Source organism: Dendrobates tinctorius, unplaced genomic scaffold (genome assembly GCF_039654945.1).
Source record: "Dendrobates tinctorius isolate UK_male_01 unplaced genomic scaffold, ASM3965494v1 ptg000009l, whole genome shotgun sequence".
In the NCBI taxonomy this organism is placed as follows: domain Eukaryota; kingdom Metazoa; phylum Chordata; class Amphibia; order Anura; family Dendrobatidae; genus Dendrobates; species Dendrobates tinctorius.
The window spans coordinates 22495614-22515854 of NW_027361677.1; the positions used below are offsets into that span (position 1 = coordinate 22495614).

At 41.9% G+C, this 20241-nt stretch overlaps 1 long non-coding RNA gene across 2 annotated transcripts in view; it reads left to right on the top strand.

Annotated features, from left to right (window-relative positions):
* Positions 1–20241, top strand: part of LOC141097352 (uncharacterized) — an 827194-nt gene that overhangs the window by 226942 nt on the left and 580011 nt on the right. For both annotated transcript variants that reach the window (XR_012233922.1, XR_012233923.1), the window contains exon 2: positions 18435–18520. This is a non-coding gene — a long non-coding RNA (uncharacterized lncRNA). The remainder of the gene's footprint in view (positions 1–18434; positions 18521–20241) is intronic.

Here is a 20241-nt window from a genome sequence, read left to right on the forward strand (position 1 = left end):
ACCATGTGTAAATTCACCCTTAGAGGGGGCTATGAAGAGACAAGTACTATGAATGACAAGCAAGATTTGGGGTGTTACAGACTTTAGTTTGGATATTCAAGTTATACTTGTTCATTTTCATCCTTTTCAGCTGCCATGAGGATTATCACACAGCTTTCCCTGATTAGTTAGCAAATTTGCCCAACATAGTAATGACCTGTTGCTTCGGCATAGAGTGCTCGTAGGTGTCATGAAAAGGAGTTTTAGGTCTGGCATATATTGTAAGATGATGCTAGGAAACTATTTGCCGTACTTACCAACTTTGAGTGATGGTCTTCTCGGAGTGAAGGGTACAATTGAAAATGTTTGCTAATTTTTTACAGCCCACACTTCTCCATGTCTTGTCACAACCCGTTTTCTGCACCCTGGAAGTTTGTCTGTACAGCCTGGCTTTGTCTCATGAATGTGCTGCTTTCTAGGCAGTTTGGGGAGACTTTTGCGTCCCCCCCATGAGGTACTCCATTTCTGTTGGATGTCCGGGAGGTGATCCTTTTTGACCAAAGCCTCCAGGACATTTTTGGAGAATTGTAAGTATGCTCTTAACCATGTAGCCCCCAAATGTCATTTTGAATCCGTAGTAAAATTCAAAACAGAGTTCTGTGCCCCTTTTAAACTTGAGGAGGTTTGGCCTTAATTTGAAGGGGTTATCTGGCCTAAAGATATTGATGACTTGTCCTCAAGACCCTAAAAAAACTTAGATCAAAGTCGACCAAACCGGCCAATTTGTTGAGATTGACTGATCATTTAATTTTTTTGGGGTGCTTACCATCTCTCCCAACAGATAATGTCAGGGAAGAGAAGGATCGGGACTTTAGAATATCAATGGCTAATCCTTTTGTTTTCAGAGAAGATAAGCCTCTGCCAGAGAAGTCTAGCAGTGGCTTTCTCCTCTTTCTCCTTTGAAAACATATGATCGTGCGATGGAGGAGTATTATGTTTATCAGGCAACATTTATCTCATGTATAAGGCCAACTTTAGGATACGTTGTTAATTTCAGATTAGTGGCATCAAGGATCCGTGGTATTCAGCTCTAGCGCTGACTAGGTGTAAGCCGGGAACAGAGCTGGATGGCGGCAGAGCTGAAAACAGCTGTTTAGGAGGAATACCCCAGGTGATCTGATATCAGCCACCTTTCCTAAGCATAAGCTATTATATCATAAGGCCCGACAACACCTTTATAATTTGGCATGAAAAGCCCATAGTTAAATATGGTTTTAGCCTCAGAAAAGGATTGTTGAATGCAGTGCTCCCTGTCTTCAATCTATACTCAAAATTAGACTTTGTTTTTAGTAGCGTTTATGTTTTTTGTTTTTAAAGCTGTGAGAATATGAAAGTGTTAAAATATGTATATTGTACAAAACCACCAGGGAGAAATAAACATATTACTATATTTGTATTCTGACTATTATTGTGGTTTGCAGCCAACCAACGTGGATATGTCTCACTAATCTTACTCTTCTGCAAAATGTTGTTAGTATTGATTGTAAAACATCTTTACGTGATTTTCATGATTTCTCTGCTTCTCTGAATGCCCTTATTCTGCTGTAAATGTGTGCATATGAGACAAATGCAAGTTATGTGCTCTAAAAAACAGGAAAATTAGTGAAAGGGATTCACTCAGTCTCATAAAAGCCCAATGGTCTCTTAATACTGTATGATAATTGTCTTTCATAAATCCTGTTTGTTTTCAGTTCTGCTCCTGAAAATGCCCCGTATAATGTATTCACAATTTGTTTGTCTTTACACTGAAAATGGGAGAGGATAGGATTTCATTTTAGATGGAAATGCGTGTGGTCCCAGCAATCTCTACAGGGCTTATGTTTTGTGGTCAACTGTTTGTCATCTCTTATAACTCCCTTAAAATGAGCAGAATCCCTGCATATTTCAAAAGATAAAATCCAAGAAAAAAACAACAAAAATCAGCATATACCCTACAGCAAATAAGTCATCAAATAGTAATAGTGTATGTAAATAACATAGGGGGCTTAGTATAACACTTGTTAAGGTTTTAATACTAGAGACAGGTTAGGACCATCCTGATGGGTACACCTTGTCGCGATGGGATGGCTTTTATGCTTTTTTTTAAATCAAAATAGCATTAAATAAGTACACTATGTTATTTACATATACTATTGCTACAACTGATTTACTTGCTTTAGGGTATATACTCATTTTTTTTCTCTTGTGTTTTGTCTATGAAATGGCCACAATGTGAACGTGCTCTTACAAATTTCATGTATACCAACTTGTAGTCCATCTCAGTTTTTTGGTTTTGATGTTTCGAAAGATGTGGATTTTGTATTGGTGGCCTAGGCTATAATGATTTTTTCCATACGGTGCTGAAACATTAGCCACACCCAGGTAGTCGTAATTAAGGGACCTAAAGGTCCCTCTACCACCTGAGAAAACACCAGTTGTGGGGCGTATTAAAACAGTCATGCAAATCGGTGCGGAATCGGATTATAAGTAAGTTGGAATGCCTTCATACTCATAAGATAGAAATCTCAAGCTTTGGTCAACTTTTCTCTAATGAGTATGGGCACCATAAAGCCCCATTAAAAAAGTCAGCAGTACATGAAATAAGCAGAGCAGATGTGTCATGGCATTATCAATTAATTATATTATACTTTTCTTATATAGCGCCATCATATTCCAGAGCGCTTTACAGACAACATCATAACTGTCCCCTTTGGGACTAAGAATCTAAATCTCTCTCAGTATATCTTCGGAGTGCTGGAAGAAAGGGGAAGAAACTCACGCAAACATGGGGAGAACATTCAAACTCCCTGTAGGTGTCGTCGGTGATGGTCCTCAATAACTGTATCATGCAAGCAACTCTACTGTAGAAGTGAATGTGTCACATTTGACAGCATATATACATCCAATGTAGTTTGAAGTCAACACATGTGATACTTGAGGAACCAGGGTAAGGATTTTTTTTATTAAGACTGAGTAGCTTCTAGCTTCATCTCTTCCACTTCAGATCTTTTTCATACAAATAATACTTATTAATTGCCAAGTAAAATTGATAAAAAGACATACGGCCTCCATATACATTAGATGAAAGTCGTCCTAATACGTTAATTGCAGTAGGATCGCTCGACCACAGGACATGCATGGAGGCCTCCTGACTCTTCTCTAAATAGATGTAGTCAGTGGATAGAAGGCTCCAACAGTTGGAATTTATCGCCCGATCATGGCCGCAGATTTCTCCTATCGTCCCGTTGAAAACACATGAACCATTGGTGGAGCCAAGTGCTCATGGGCATTGCAATGAGGACGGAAGAGATAGACGTTTGGTTGAAAGCTTTCATGGTTTGTCAGTTACACTGCGAATGAGATTTTCTGTTTTAGTTTTTCTTTATATTATGTATGCAAGTTGCTTATAACACTGCTCAAGATTGAAATTGCAACACCGAGAATGAAAAGTCATAGAGTTATGGAAATCACAGTATGGATAGACATGTAAATGATATGGAAATTGTGAAAAAATGGAAACTAAATTTTCAAAACATCTCAAATTATTCAGTATTGGGCATGAATGCCACATGCAGAAATCCCCGTACTTAATCTCATTGATAGCAGCCAAATCTTGGAGCCATGACAAAACGAGTTTGTATTTGTCATATTTCTGCAAGTAAGGAATGTAAGTAAACGTCCATTTTTGTAGCTTCCTAACTTGGGCGCTGCTCCTTCCTCAGTGTATCACGAGACGCGGCGGTGATTACACGTTCCACAGCAAGGTGGACGCCTCTATTAGTGTGTGTATTTTGATACAACTAACTGAAGGTTAAGGTTGTCTGAGGAATGTTCTGCCTCTCTGAACGCACTTGGGCAAATCATCAAGATCCGCTGCCATCAGCTCCCTTTACAATTGCCAACCAATGACATCCCAGATGTGCCTAATGACAGACAAGTTTGGAGACCCTGCAACCCATGGTAGCATGTTTAGGACTTTATGATTTGCCCAAGTGCATTCAGCGAGGTAAAACATTCCTCCTACGACCATTAATAACCTCATTGATAACATCCACAACTTATAAGTGTGGGGATTTCTGCACGTGGCCCTCATAATCCGTAATGAATAAACCAAGATTTTTGGAAACTTTTGTTTTGATTTTTTTCAACATTTAACACGTCTCTGTCCTGTGATTTCCATAATTCGAAGACTTTTTCTTCTTGGGGTTGACATTTTTAGTTTGAGGATTGGCAGATAAATATGGGATAAATAAGTATGAGATCGCTAGATAAAGATTCATACTGCCCTAGTCCGGCTGCCACAGATTGACAAGTCCACCAGGGTAGTGTAAATCTGTTTGATCATCTCTAATAGATAGATAGGTAGATAAATATGAAGTAGATGGACAGACAGACTCATATTCGCTGTACCTACGTTTGATCTTCTGCTGCCAGAACAGATTTCCTTTTAGGGCTATTCAGTGCGACCATTTTCCAGATATCTTAAGACTCAACTGTGTAAAAGGAATACAGTAACCTTGTAACGGCAAGATAAATTGGCACACTAAATCTATAATTCTATAATCCACAGCCTTATTTAAATTCAGGTCTCTCTCCGTATTAGTCTTTCCACTTCTCCTACAAGGCTATTCCATTTGTGTTCCAAAAAAACTATTTCTCAAAAAGATATTATTGCCGGCTTGTCCATCTCTAAATTAGAACAATATGACTGAACTGAAAGCGTCTGCATTATTCACTGTCACAGCCGTAGTTGGCTCAGGAACGAGGTCTTAGCTTGGGGTTTTCTGCCTGCAGAAGAAAAATCTATTTAAAAGAGCAAAAGAGTGGCACACAGACCACAATATGGGTACGATTACCCCCAGGCATCAAAGGTAAATGCCTATGGCTCCGAGGATATGTGAGGAATATTGCATCGCTTTTGACCTTTCTAAGTATCTTTTATTAATAATTTTATATGACATGCTGGCACCGTAGAAGCTTTAATTCCTTAAGGTATATATAATTATCAGTAATACCTTTTTTGTCCTATATACACAGGAAAACAGGGTTGTAGTGCTGTTTAATTGGTACAAACTATTCAAGACGGTAGTTTCCTTGCATATCATTGTAGAGCCATTGTGCTACATATTCTTTAATGAAGTAAATTATATATAAATAATGAAATTTGGTGTGCCTACAGCCACCACTAGAGGGAGCATAGGAATCTACCGCATACAAATAACTATTTAGTTCCATAGGAGCTATATGAAGTTATCTCCACCTAGTATTGTCTTATTTCTAGACTTTGATAGCTGAAATAAGGAGATTGGCAGCTCTGTAAAAGAAAAAAAAAATCACATCTTCTTGGACCTATATTGTGGATATTCACATTGAATTACCGTACATTTTTCTTACACCAGAATCACTTGACAGCTACATACAATCATTCTCCAGCTAATTCCCACCAAGGGAAAGAAAGATATAATGGCAGCTGGAAATAATGCCCATGTGAACTCAAATAAAAAAATATGAGATTTATATATTTCTTTTCTACAATTCTCATGTGCCCTGTCCTCATACCTGTCCCATGGGAGCTTTACCAGCAAAACATCTTGTATTGACTGGAGCTTTGCTTTAAAGGAAAGTGTTATGTTAAAGAGTTTTATGTTACTACTATAGAATTTATGGTGAATTTTAATATTTTTCATGTCATTATCATTAGAAAGCAAAAAGTCCTGCAATCTTACCGTTTTTGCTCTAAGCACTGAGCCATATAATAGGCTGATTTTTTCTATTCTGTACAGACCACTTCTCTGCAGACATCTTATTATCCTCACAGAAGTAATTACACTGACAGGTAACACCTATATAAAGACAACACAAAATTATGTCACAGCTCACCTCCTCTTCCCTACAATGACTGATAACACCTCTATATACATTAGATAATACAGGATCCAATATTCACAATAGGTGATGTCACAGCTCACCTCCTCCTCCTGTACAATGACTGGTAACACCACTATATACAGTAGATAACACAGGAGCCACCATTCACAATAGGTGATGTCACAGCTCACCTCCTCCTGTACAATGACTGATAACACCTCTATATACAGTAGATAAGACATGAGCCACCATTAACAATAGATGATGACACAGCTCACCTCCTCCTGTACAATGACTGATAACACCTCTATATACAGTAGATAACACAGGAGCCACCATTCACAATAGATGATGACACCGCTCACCTCTTCCTCCTGTGCAATGACTGATAACCCCTCTATATACAGTAGATAACACAGGAGCCACCATTCACAATAGATGATGACACAGCTCACCTCCTCCTGTACAATGACTGATAACACCTCTATATACAGTAGATAACACAGGAGCCACCATTCACAATAGATGATGACACAGCTCACCTCCTCCTCCTATACAATGACTGGTAACACCACTATATACAGTAGATAAGACAGGAGCCACCATTCACAATAAGTGATGTCACAGCTCACCTCCTCCTGTGCAATGACTGATAACACCTATATATAGTAGATAACACAGGAGCCACCATTCACAATATGTGATGTCACAGCTCACCTCCTCTTCCGGTACAATGACTGATAAACCCTCTATATACAGTAGATTCCACAGGATCCAACAATCGCAATAGGTGATGACACAGCTCACCTTCCTCCCGTCCGTGCACAGTCACCTTTGCACAGATCATAGAGATTGTCTACAGCACTTTTCCATAGAAGAGATGAACATCTCCGTTTTGTTGCTTCTGTCCCACGAGGCTGCTGTAAAACATATTTATGAATGCTGTAAATAGTTCTGGCCATATAGCCCCCTTGATAAACAAATGCAGAATATAAAATTAAATAAAATTTAAATAAAATAAAAAAATAGATAAAAAAAATAATGATAATATATGTATATATCAGTTTACTATTTACTATTTATTAATAAAAAAAAGCTATAGTTGATATTGTCCATTACCTAAATATCAGACTTGTATATTATTTTCTGTTTCTAATATCCTCCATTGTCAACTGAAGTCCTGTCTCCTTATAAGTTGCCCTTATAACCCTACCGTCACTCATAGCAAGTCGTTTCCTTCCGGTTCATGTAGTGAACTCCCCAGTCTATCGCTTTGATCTGAAGCCACTGGTCCTAAATATGAAACTCCGGTTACGGCACTCCTTAGCTTTACTCCATGCCCAAATCCCACTATTGACACCAGATTTCCTATCGTTAACTAGTGTTAATCCTATTACACATCTATCCAACACTATATTCCAGCCTAGCCTCCCAGCAGGGGGGCAAGAAATAATACTTTTAATGGGAACCCAAAGGATTTTCAATCCTTCCAGCTTATTGGGAGTTTTCTTTAAGAACCTCTCTTCTGGGGTCTAGGCATATATGTCTTAAAGGGCTATGCTTGGTTATTCTCATGGCTCATAATACTTTGTTTTTAAATGCACCACATCAAAAAATATTCCTAGTCTAAAAGTTAAGTTTAGATTTTTTTTTTAGAAATGTATTATTTTTTTTTTAATTTATTCTTTTTTTTTTTCTTTTCTTTCTCTGTGTGACCCAAGCCCTTAATATATGTAGTTGCATGTAGCAGTGGGTATGACAAAATCAATTATTGTTGCCTTTGTGTTTAGAAAATTAAAATATCACTCTCGACGCCGGAATCTTAGGTGTCCGCAAGGTGTTTAATTGTTGTTTTCTTACAAGGCATTTCCCGAATGACACTTGATAGTGTGAAAAAAGCAAAGAGAGTGGCAAGAGATGTTTTTATTTCTTGCATCTATTGTATCGACCTGCAAATTATAGTACAACTACGACGTGGTTCTATTTAAGCTATACCCCTCCATTCCTGAGCCAGCCGGCACAGACAGAGAAATGTCTTTCTGACCGGAGACTTCATACTGCGACCCACTCCTAAATTGGATCATGCTCTTCCCATACTGCAGTGATAGATGTGCGCCTTTGATGACACGTGAAGGCAGTTGGCTATTTATTTTTTTTGCTGCAGTGGGGGTGGGAATGAGAACAAAGAGGAGTCTGGCTGGTTATTGTTTAGTAAATTTCTGAACCTATTTGATGGAGGCTATACACATTTCGTTTTCCATTTTCCATTTAGTCTAGTAAAACAATATATTTTCTGCTTTTGAGACAGCATATAATTTTCTTTTTTATTCTATTTTTTATGCATTATGTTTTTTTACACAGATTTTTTTTCACTTTTTTTATTTAATTTTTTTTTAACAATTTATTTTACGTTTTTAATAGGAAAAAAAAAAGCTTTAACCATCCAAGTGGTGAATAATTATTACATATAAAGTCTAACACTCTAATTGCCCCTGAAGTACGCAAGACAATTGACTAAACAAGTATGACACGAAGACGTAAGCAGCTTATGACTTGCATCAAAAGGATACACCGTATACAATTTTGCATCATTTAATTTGCATAAAATATTCAGCAACTCCGATAAATACATTACGGCATGTCAGATAGTTGGAAAGTTGCACGCAGAGAGCCAGTCATTTATAGAATGATAGCACAAAATGCTGGTAAGGGAATTTAATGTCACTGGTGTGAAGGAGAAAGAGTACAGTGACACTGATGTAGGAAAAATGTAGAAAAATAAAATGTTTAAAAAATTGTTTTTGAGTTATTTTTTATTTAGCATGAATTTTGAGCATGTCTGAAAAAAAATGACATATTGGGTCACATTTATGAATATTGTCTAATTCTTAAAAAGCACAAACTTACAATAGTGTCTTAAAGGTCCTCCAGATTCGTCCATGTTTTTCATACTGTTAGAAATTTGTCACGTCCTTTGGCTATTTAACCTTCAGTTAGTTGTGCCCAAATACTTGCACTGTTAATCGCGTAGTGTCCGTAGGATCCCAGTTTTGAATATACACTGTAAATAAATATACAAAATATATCAGGATATTAAAGAAGAATTTTAGCTTTATATTTTACTTTGTTTAGGTTCTTAAGGTAAAACATGTTAGCTAAATGGTAATATAAAACTTTTAGTAATCAACACCTACTTATGTACTATGAAAGAATAAGTAATTATTTGGCAACAGAATCCTGTATCTTATGTATCTCACATAGCTAGGAAGCTATCTAAAAAGATGGTTACCTACCTTTCATACCTGCGGAAATATGCCGAAAACAAACTCAATTGAGGTCCAGTGGAACCCATGAGACTAATTAAAGGTTAATCTAAGTTTACACCACCAATTGGTTGGCTTACTTTGTGCCAAAAATTTGCACCACAATTTTGGCTCACGATGTGGCGCATTAGACCATACCCCTTTCCATTAAACTACATCCCTTTTCCAGGAAACTCATGACTATTATTGGAGACAGCGGTGCAGAAAGTGTCTAATATGGCACAAGTCTTGAACGACAGTTTTTTAAGTGTATTTAGCTTGATAATTGTCACCCAAAATCTCTGAGAAGGGACTCATTATGGGTCACTTAGCAATAAGGCATGTTGGTCAAAATACCTGATTTTAAGGGCTTGCGCAGACGACCCTATTTTTTGGCCCAAGTGCAATGAAACAAAACATTGTATCACACTCAGACCAATGTTATTGTCATGCCAAGGCAGGCGGAGTGAGGTTAGTGAATCCACTTGACCTTAGAAGACACTGTGGGAGTTGAACCTTAGGCACCAGCCGGACAAGGACGTCAGATGAATTGCAAGGCTTTATTTAGACTCTTAAACAGGAGAACCCACAAGCGAACCCCTTAACAGGGATTGACCCGGCACAACCAAGGAGGCTCAAGTACAACTGCTCCAAGACCAGAGGGACAGACCCAAGAGGAACAGTGGAAATGAGTGGAGGAGAGCGAGAGGTCCAGGGAACCGGAGAAGGTGAACCAGAAGGTCCAGAGGATACCATCAGAGTCTGCAGGTAGATGGTAGGTAGGCAGGACACTGGCACTAGAGGAAAACAAGCAGACCCTGGTCTGGGACCTGAGAGTGTCAATTTAGAACAATGCACAAAGTTGCCTAGGCACCTCCTAAAGGCAGTGAGGGCCTTAAGTATACACAGGTCTCTCAGCAATTGGCTGAGAGGTGATTACAGGAAAAGGGTGCACTGTCCCTTTTAATCATTTCACAGTGGCGCGTGCACCCCATGCTCGCTCCCCCGCAGCCCGGAAGTGAGGAGGCGGAGGACACACTTCGGGAAGGCACCGCAGCCCGAGGGAACATCGCAGTAGCGCGGACCGGGTAAGTAAGATTGCGGGGAACAGGGGAATGCCTGCGGCCAGACAGGTCCTGATCTCCCAGTATCCTGGAGATGGGTCCCGCTGACCAGATCATTACAGTTATTCTATGGAGCAGTGCACATATCCATTTTTTCTTCAGACAGAGCCGGTACAAGGAAAAGTTGCAATATGTCCGAGTTTGTTCTGATATTCGGATAGCGCTTGGCTATGCAAGTCAATGAGTGCATGGAAACCATTGGACTGCATTCTGATGACATGTGAGTGCAGTATTATTTCCATGGACTCACAGAATGGAAAAGATGGGTACATTCTTTTTTCTCCATCTTCTCGTTCAAGAGAATCAGATCACACTCTGATAAAGCTCTGATCAGAGTGTGATTTGCATAATCATCCTGATTTTCTGGGATGAGAAAATACATGCTCGTCTGTTGGCCAACACTGCTAAAAAAAATTCTCCAATCTGTTTTTTTTCCAACTAGTGTGTTACGCTGTGACTGTACATAAATAAGGAAAGGGACTCTGCACTGTCCCTAGGGCTGGGACCCTAACTATCCCTGCTCCTGAAGGTACCTCTAAGGATGAGGAGGTTTGGGCCACCAGCCTTACTTTTTTCCTGTTATACTCTAAGCTGTCTACTCCCCTTTCTCCAGGAGGCCTGGGACCGAAAAGCTAGTGTATATCATGCCCGCCATGTCTGTTTTGGCGCATGAACCCTGGAGCAGTGTGCACGCGCACCGAACTATCATGCCCACCATGTCTGTTATGCCGCATGACCCCTGGAGCAGTGTGCACGCGCACCGAACTATCATGCCCGCAATGTCTGGTATGCCGCATGACTCCTGGAGCAGTGTGCACGTGCACTGAACTATCATGCTCGTTATGTTTTATGCTGCAAGATCCCTGGAAGCAGTGTGCACACGCACCTCATGACTGCTGTGCTGCAAGATGCCTGGAGCAATGTGCACGCGCGCCTCATCTCATGGCTGCCTGCCACTGCGCTTGTGTGTTTTACCTCATGGCTATACGCCGTTGCTGTGTGACCAGCCGTCTCTGCCTGCAGCAATCCTCTCTGTGTTCCTGGTGCCCCTGATCATGTGACCTTTCCTATGTTCCAGCACTGTCTGACCCAGCTAACCTCTTAGTGTTTCTGGAGCCCCTGATCATGTGCCCTTCTCTATGGTCCAGCCCAGTCTGATCTAGCAATGCTCTCTATGAAGTCCTCTCCTGGTCCTGACCCGGAAGCGCAGGTGCTAATGCCCTATATCAGACCACCCCTTCCTATGGTCGGGGCCTGAGTATCGTGTTGCTTCCTTTCATGGCTGCTTGGTCTGCTCGGTCGCTCCCTGTATTCTGTGCCCCTGCACTCTGCCCTGTAGTGCTTATCTGCACACGCTCTGTGCTTGTATTCTGCCTCTTGTCTCGTGTCATGTCTTGTGTTGTCTTTTGTGCCATGTTTTGCCTCTGCTATCCTTGGACTTGTAGAACTTCCTGTGTTCTCTGCCTTTGCCTGTTTTCATCATGTATTGTCCTTGCTATCCTTTGCCTTGTAGTACTTCCTTTGTTCCCTGCCTTGCCTGTTTCGCCATGTCTGGCCTTTGGTATTCTGAGCCTTGTAGTACTTCCACATTCTCTGTCTCTGCCTGGTTTTCTGTACTTTGTCTTATGGTGCTCTCTTGCACATTCCATGTCTAGTCTCAAGGGTCTGCCTTGACCCGGCTCTGGGCTTTGGCCTACGCTCCGCTGCTAGACTCTGTCCTATCGTGCTCTCTAGCACATTTCATGGCTAGTCTCAAGGTTCTCCCTTGACCCGGCTCTGGGCTTCGGCCTACGCTCCGCTGCTAGTCCTTTACTCTCTCTGACCCCGCTCCGTGCTTCTGCCTACGTTCCGCTCCTTGTTCCGTACCTTGTCTAGCGTTGCCTTGTTTCTTGCCTTCCCTTGCCTTGTCTCTTCGTGTGCCCTTTGCATGCGCCTGGCCTTCCTAGCCTCCTGTCTGTGCCTCAGTCGTGCCCGCCCTAGCCGTGCCCACCTGCTTGTGCCTCAGCCATGATCGTCGGCCAGTGACAGCTGTGTCGCCTGTTATGCCCCAGCCGGGTTCGCCGGAGTCTTGCCCGCCTGTCTGTGCCTCAGCCCGACCAGCTAGCCAGTGCCCCAGCCATGCACTCTGTGCTTCCTTGCACCCACGCTGTCTCTGCACTGTGCTTTGCGTGCTTCTCTGATAGCACACGCAGGCCCTAGCCTGCTCCTTGGCATACCTCCCCGTGCTTCTGTAAAAGTATGCGCAGGTCTTGCCATGTACCCTGTCGTGCCCTCTTGCATGCACAGGCCCTAGCCTATACCCTGTCGTGCCCTCTTGCACGCACAGGCCCTAGCTTGTACTGTTGTGAGCTCATTTTCGGGTTTGCCTCTGGCTTCTGGTGAGGGTTATGGAGCTGGCTGTGCTGACAGAGGAGTAGTGAGTTCTCTATCTGGACTCCCTCTGTTGGTGAAGGGAGGTAATGAAGCTGATCTAAATGGCAGAGACTGGCCACCTGAGGAAGAGGACTACGATTGGACATCAGGAGTTTCTGATTGGATTTAAGGCAGCCGACTCCCTAGTTTCTTGCTGGTGATTTTTCCTGACTGTGGCTCCTGGTTTCCAGTTTGGTTCCTGCCTTCCTAAAGCTAATTTTTCTCTGCTATTGTTCATATGAGTTTTTGTCTGGTTTACTTAGTTTTTGTGTTCAGCCAGCCCTGGCTGGGACTGGGCTGAATCCCCATTTTGTCTCTGATCAGTTGATCTCTTTTGCTCTGTCTTCAGAATATACCTGAGTGCTGATATAGTGATTTAAAGTCTAGCGACTTCAGGGCCTTTTTCTATCAGACGTGTTGGACATTCTTTTTGGCAGGGTTTTTTGCGTGATTGCAGACAGCAGCTTTTCTTTCCTGTCCTTTCTAGTTAGCGAGGGCCCCATCGTTTGATCAGCCTATCTTTCTACCTGTGTCTGTGTTTTCATCTTGTTTCACCGACAATACATGTTGGGGGCTGTCTATTGCTTTGGGGCCTGCTCTGGGGCAGTTTAGATTTTCCCTTTCTTTCTTTAGGCTTATTTAGTTCTCTGGCTGTGACGAGGCGTCTAGGACCACCGTAGGCACGCTCCACGGCTACTGCTAGTTGTTGTGGATAGGATCAGGGGTCTGCATTCCGCTAGTTACCAACCTCTCCGGTTTTCTGGGCTTAGCTTGCTTTTTGTTTTTTCCTTCTCGGTGACTCATTCATAACATTGTACCCTGTCGTGCCCTCTTGCATGCACAGGCCCTAGCCTGTACCCTGGCGTGCCTCCTAGCATGCACAGGCCCTTGCCTTAGCCTGAACCCTGGCGTGTCTCTTAGCACGCACCCTGACTTGAACCTGACCCTGGCGTGTCCCTCGGCATGCGCAGGACCTTGCCTTGAACCCTGACCCTGGTGTGTCCCTCAGCACGCGCAGGACCTTGCCTTGAACCCTGACCCTGGTGTGTCCCTCCGCACGCGCAGGACCTTGCCTTGGACCTTGAACCCTGGCGTGTCCCTGCACACTCATCATGTCTTGAACTTTGAACCCAGGCGTGTCCCCTACACACGCACCGTGTCTTGTACTTTGAACCTTGTGTGTCCCCTACACACGTACCTTGCCCTGGACCCTGATGTGCCCCTTGCCTGGAACCTTGCCTTGGACCTTAGCGTGTTCCCTAACACGCACCATGTCTGGAGATATGTCGCGCCTCCTTGCCTGAACCCTGGTTTGCCTGCCGGATGCCCGGAAACTGCCGATCGCTGCTAGAGATCGTAAGCCTGACGACTGCAGCCTGATGCCCTGATCCTGTCGATCGTTGCCAGCTGTCCGGAGTCCGATGCCATTGAGCCTTGCCAGTATCCTGGCGTGCCACCTGGCGTGTACCATGCCATGGACCTTGGCGTGCCACGCACGCACCTTGCTGTGCTTTGCCTGTTATCACGTTTTGCACCTGTTGTTACCCTGAGTTTGCCTTAATGAAGATACCTTGAATTCACGTCTTGTCTTGTCTTGTTTCCTGCATGTCCTTCGTCATCAAACATTCGTATTTAGTGTCTACCTGAGCCGGCCGTCTGGTCCCAGTTGTCGTGGTGGCTCACCCCCTTGGTCTTGCCCCTGACACTGCCTGTATAGGGGGTGGTTCCTCACAAGGTCAGCTCGCCCTAGGTGGGTGGGTGCCACGACCCAGAGGGTCCACTCCAAAGAAAACGACTCAGCGTAAGCTGACTCCGTCACAGTGTATAAACACGTAAAAGAAACGGATGTAAAAATAGATAAGACAAACAGAGATAACAAAAAGCAACTAACATACAAAACACTCACCAAAGGTAGAGAGCTATATAGGGAAGGATAGGAAAGCACAAACCAAATGGGAATAGGACAATGAAGAAAGAGTACGCACAAAAACAGCATGCGACAATCTCTAGCAGCAACAACTGAGCACAGCAACTCCAAGGAGCTAGGAAGTGAAACTTTCACTGGCGAGGAAGAGAAAGTCTAGTCTCAAGGAGACCTCTGGTTGTCATGCCGACACACTGGCGACCCGCGATCACGTGACGCGAGTAACCGGTGAGCGTATTTCCGGCCCAGTGGCCAGAAGCGCTTGTTAAATGCCGCTGTCAGAGTTTGACAAAGACAGTCAACTAGCTTATAGCCGCGGGCGGATCGCGATTCCGCCCGCGGCTATTGCGGGCACATGTCAGCTGTTCAAAACAGATGACATGTCCCGGCTTTGAGGTGGGCTCACTGCCGGAGCACGCCTCAAAGGGGGAGATGCGACATGCGCTTTACTAGTATGGCGCATGTCGCAAAGGGGTTAATATTTTGAGTAATTCAAGCAAGATCATTTGACTCACAAGCCCCCCCCCAATTGTAACCTGTCTCTCTAGATGCTGATTTTCAAGAGGAAACTGTCAAAAAGTAAATAAAAAAATGAAACTTGTCAGATTTTATTTTAGTTATTGTAAAGCACTTGGATTTCCTGGCTAAAAAAAATTCCCCCAAAAGAATTATGTTTAGTGAAATTTGGATGCACAGGTGAGCTTTTAAACTGAAACTCTCTGAAGGTATCAATGACTTACATTACCTGGTGGTACAGTCTGACATATTCTTGGTGTTGTCAGCTAGGCTACCCTTTCAGGCAACTGGTTTTCTCTGTGGTGGCCACTAAGACAAACTATTCATTATTTCCTGTGACTCATCTAGTTTTTTTTCTCTGCTAATCATTTTACCTTTAGAATATCAAAGTATGTTATTGTCTAATTTATGTAAACTTCTTAATTATTCAAAATTGCAGTGAAATGATCGTCCAGGGAGCACATTCTGTCATTCTGCATATATGATATTGGGGAATTAAAAAATTTTCATGGAAATATTTGGTTTAAATCAAGGGTGGTCTATTCAATCAGATGGTCTCATTCTAGTCATTGTAGAAATATTTGGGGATATAATTTAGCTGTCAGACATGGTGTCACAACACAGCATAGTACACCAACCCGACAAACAAGGCAACAGGAACTAAGGTTAACAGAAAACTCCAGGCATACAAAATATTCACTCACATGTAACAGAGTAATGCACTGGGGTGTGAAGGTAGGGGAATAAACTAAAACAGAGAAGGATAAGGAATTACCACACATACAAACCAAGCAACAGTCACTAATAACTCCTCCAACTCTCCTTCTCATATGTACTCCTTTCCCACCGTTAGCCATGCAGCAAATGTTAGCTCTGACAAGGATTTGTAACAGAGCCCAGATTATAAAGGGGAAGGGAGTGGCAAACCAAGCTCAGCTGTAAACACAGGGATTCCCAACATGGCCGATTAACCCCTGATCTGCCAGAAGAAATAAACACATTTAAAATGAAGAAGTGCTTCTTCTCAGTGCTGGAGTAAGAGCAATCAGACGCTGCGGTCTTCTGGCTCCACACTGTCATGGTAACTGCGTGACGGATGGCCAAGCAACGTGTCTCTGTCATTCCTATTTATATTGAATAGACAGTAGAGCGCATGCTTGACCTTTGCTCCAATCAAACTGGGGACACTGGCTCTGGCTCCATAGTCTTGTAATCCCAGCCAGAGATCACACATTTATATCTAGTCATGAGCGAGTATACTCATTACTCGAGATTTCCCGAGTATACTAGGGTGATCTCCGAGTATTTTGGGCGTCCTCTGAGATTTCGTCTGTCGCCGTAGCTGCATGATTTGCGGCTGCTAGCCAGCCTGAATACATGTGGGGATTGCCTGTTTGTTAGGAAATCCCCAAATGTATTCTGGCTGTCTAGCAGCCGCATATCATGCAGCTACGGCGACAGAAAATAAATCTCCAAGCACATCCAAATACTCGGAGCTCACCCGAGCATGCTCGGGAAATCTCGAGTAACGATTATATTCGTTCATCACTATTTATAACCCATCGTAGATGATACATTTTTTTTAGTTTATGGGTTAACCTCATTAAATTATTAGACCAGATTACTTCACATACACCTTTGCTATTGTCTTTAATCCCTTCTTAAAGTGGTTTTTGCGATTTCCTCTGGCGCGTTTTTTTTTTTTTAAATCAAACTGCGCCTTCACCCTCCCCGGGTCCAGAATTACTCTCCAACGCTGCTCCAAAAGTCTGTGATCGTTTGCAGCCTAGAGCGTTTTAGCCAATTGGTGAGCTCAGTGACTTTGATTGACCCATGCCGTCTACTTGGGAAGATATAGATGGTACAAAAACACATAGACAGGACAGTACTGTAAGGAGCAAGATGGTGGTGAAAGTGATGGCAGTGCTCACCAGTAAGGGCTATTTAAGGACACAATACCTGTAGAAGCCTGATGTGCCGTTGCTACAGCCATGTAGGTTTTTACCTGGAGAAAAGTGCTGGTCCACCTCTAAAACGCATTAGCGTGAATAAAAAACCTCTATGCTCTCCGGATCTTTATCCTTTCCATGAGCTCAGACCACACGTCTCTGATAATGCTCATTTTGACAAAGTTCTGTCTACTTGGGCATAGCTGCTGAGGTTAGTTGTCGACATGATGTCAGCGCTGCCGACAATATTGGGAGCAGCAACAAGAACTCATCACTGGACCTGGAGGGGGTGAGTAAGGACAGATTTGTTTTTTTTTAGATACCCTACACTGGGGGACAGGGATTTTCTGAAGACAGTAAACCCCTCTAATGAGTTTATTATTCAACACATTGGATGATGAGTCTTAGTAAACAAGTGATTAGATCTCCAACCTGGTTCCCCAGCTAAGTTTATGATGACAAACTCTTAACCAAAGTTTAGATAGAAGTCAAGCAGCAATTACATTACTGTATAATAAAAATCTTATGGGTCATAATACATACAATGCAGCCTTATATATACAATCAGACTGACATTGTAAATGTTTCTCATTGTATAACTATCTGACTACAGTGAAACTTCCCCCAAAAATGGCTTTTCTAAGATGATTGCCCTGTATTAAACCCAAATTTCCTTTGACAGATTTTCATTTACATCAAATACTCCGAATACCAGTGATCTTTCTTGGGAAGATTATTCGCCTGAAGACCTTTTTTTGCCTCTCTTAGTGTACCTTATGGTGATAGTTTTAACGTGGTTGAGTTGTACATAGCAATTATTGTTCTAAGAGCCTGAAACATGACGAAAACGATCATGTTGGTCAGGCTAAAATTGGAAGCAAGAGATAGCGAAAAGTGGAAAGAGCTGATAGTTCCTCACAGCCAACTAGATCTATGAGATCTTGGCAAGTGGGTCGAAGTACAGACAAGTATCTCATCGGCAGTCAGGCTTTTTTCCCCTTATAACTAGAATGTTTTATCGTTTCTTCACCTAGTCACATTGTTTAAACCCTGGAGATGTATTCCCTTTGCACCAATTATCTTGATTTTTAAAGAAATTACCTTAAATTATTTCTGACAAATGTAGTTGTCTGCCAATATGTCACTACAACATCAATACTTTCCTTCCACGTTAGGTGGGGGCTAAACCTTTGGGAGTCTTGTCTGTCACTAGTGAAACCAGGCAAGAATCACAAGTTTATAACTTACACTTACCGACAGCAAGAAATATGTTTCTACTTGTTAGTCTGCCATGTTTTTACGTTATATTATTTATTTCTAGACAGTAAGTGAGCCGCTCAAAGTGATGGAAAGAGGAAGCACAAATATCTACTAACATAAGAACCCTCTCAACGTTGGACCTACAAGGTAAGGACTCGTTGGTTTTATTTTATTACTATGAACAGGCAGAGGTATTGACTTATTAGAGAACGATTTACAGATGTTAGCGCATAGTGGAACGGAAAAAAAATCCTAATTGGAATGATACAAAATGTAAAAAATTAGATTTTCAGGCTGGTTTCACACATATTTGACCATCACAAAGTGCCTATCATGGTCTAGGAACAGTTCAGAAGAAATAGGAGAATCTTTATATTTTGGCCTTAATACAAATGCAAAAAAAATATTTTGAAATAAGCCTTACTCTGAATTTCACAGGATTAATAGCAACTAGGAAGATTTTCTAAGATGAATGTGTAACTATTCTGGCTCAGCTTGGTGCAAAATATTGGTGTAAACTAACACTAACGACTAATAGGTTGTATAAAATTAGCCAAAAGTGTGTAAAGTTGCATTTAGATGAGCCGACAATTGGTGATCAAGTGTTTCCGTGTAAACATGCTGGTGATTGTATAGTTTACGCCAGCATCGGCAGCACGTTTCCCCTTGTAAACCAGTGATATGCTGCAAATAACATGATGCACTAAGGTGGCACCATTATTGTATTAATAACAGTTTTGTTCTGTTCGGTAATTTGCCAGCCTGTCTAAATAGGTCAGTACATGAGCGTTGATCAACTCCTGTTAATTGGTAGAATTTGGACCATCTAAATGGACCTTTGAGCTGCACGATTTATCATCCAGCAAGAGCTAGTATGATATATTTGGTGACTTTAGACTGTCATGTCTAAGTTTACGCTATCTAGCTAATAGACAGACTTAGTAATGCTCCCATATATTCTCAGTTCGGTGATATAATAATCTCAATTAATTATTAATAATTCTGATTATTATTGTGTTAATGACTAATGAATGGATATGTTCATTGATCTCATAATCTCAGTTATTACTAATTCTAATTATTATTGTGTTAATGACTAATTAATGGATATGTAGAAAGATGTGCACTATATTAACTAAAACTTATAATTTTTCCATAAAGATTTGGGTTATTGTATTGATTTACTTATGTGGGTTCTCAGCTTTGCACTATCCCAACCTTTAAAATGAGTCCCATGACAAATATTAGATTTTACTGGGACTCCTAGCAATAAGCTCTAATGTGTGGGGAGATCATACAGTAATTGTTCAAACTTCCTGCAGCACCACCACAGGGTAAAAAAAAGTTTTCACAATGTTCATTGTAATCAATCGGTTTTCTGAGTAACAAAGGACAAAACACGTTCTCCAGAGCAAGAGACATTCTTAGTAACTGCTCCCCACGCTCACCAAAAATGGGTATCTTGAACTTTGGACTCCGCTAAAAATTCCCGAAAAGGGTGTAAGAAAATTAGTTTTCTAAACTGGAAAGTTCCTTTAAAGGGGTTATCCGGTGAAAACAAGTGTGAAAACAAGTTATCGCTTATCAACAGGTGGAACATCGATTGGCAGTACGGAAATTATTACCCCCATCAGGGCACTTTTATCTCCATTGTAGTGGAGCGGCAGGTTCAGATGTCCAACTGCTGATCCATTCATTCTCTATTGGTTGAGGTTTCCGGACAAAGCCAAGCGGAGCCCTCAGCAGCCCCATAGGGAATGGAGAAAAAGTTGAGCATGCACCCGCTGCTGCTTTATTCTAACAAGCATTAAAGTGCTCCATTTTGCCAGTCGGTGTGGGTCCAGCAGACCCCAATCAATCAGTAAGAT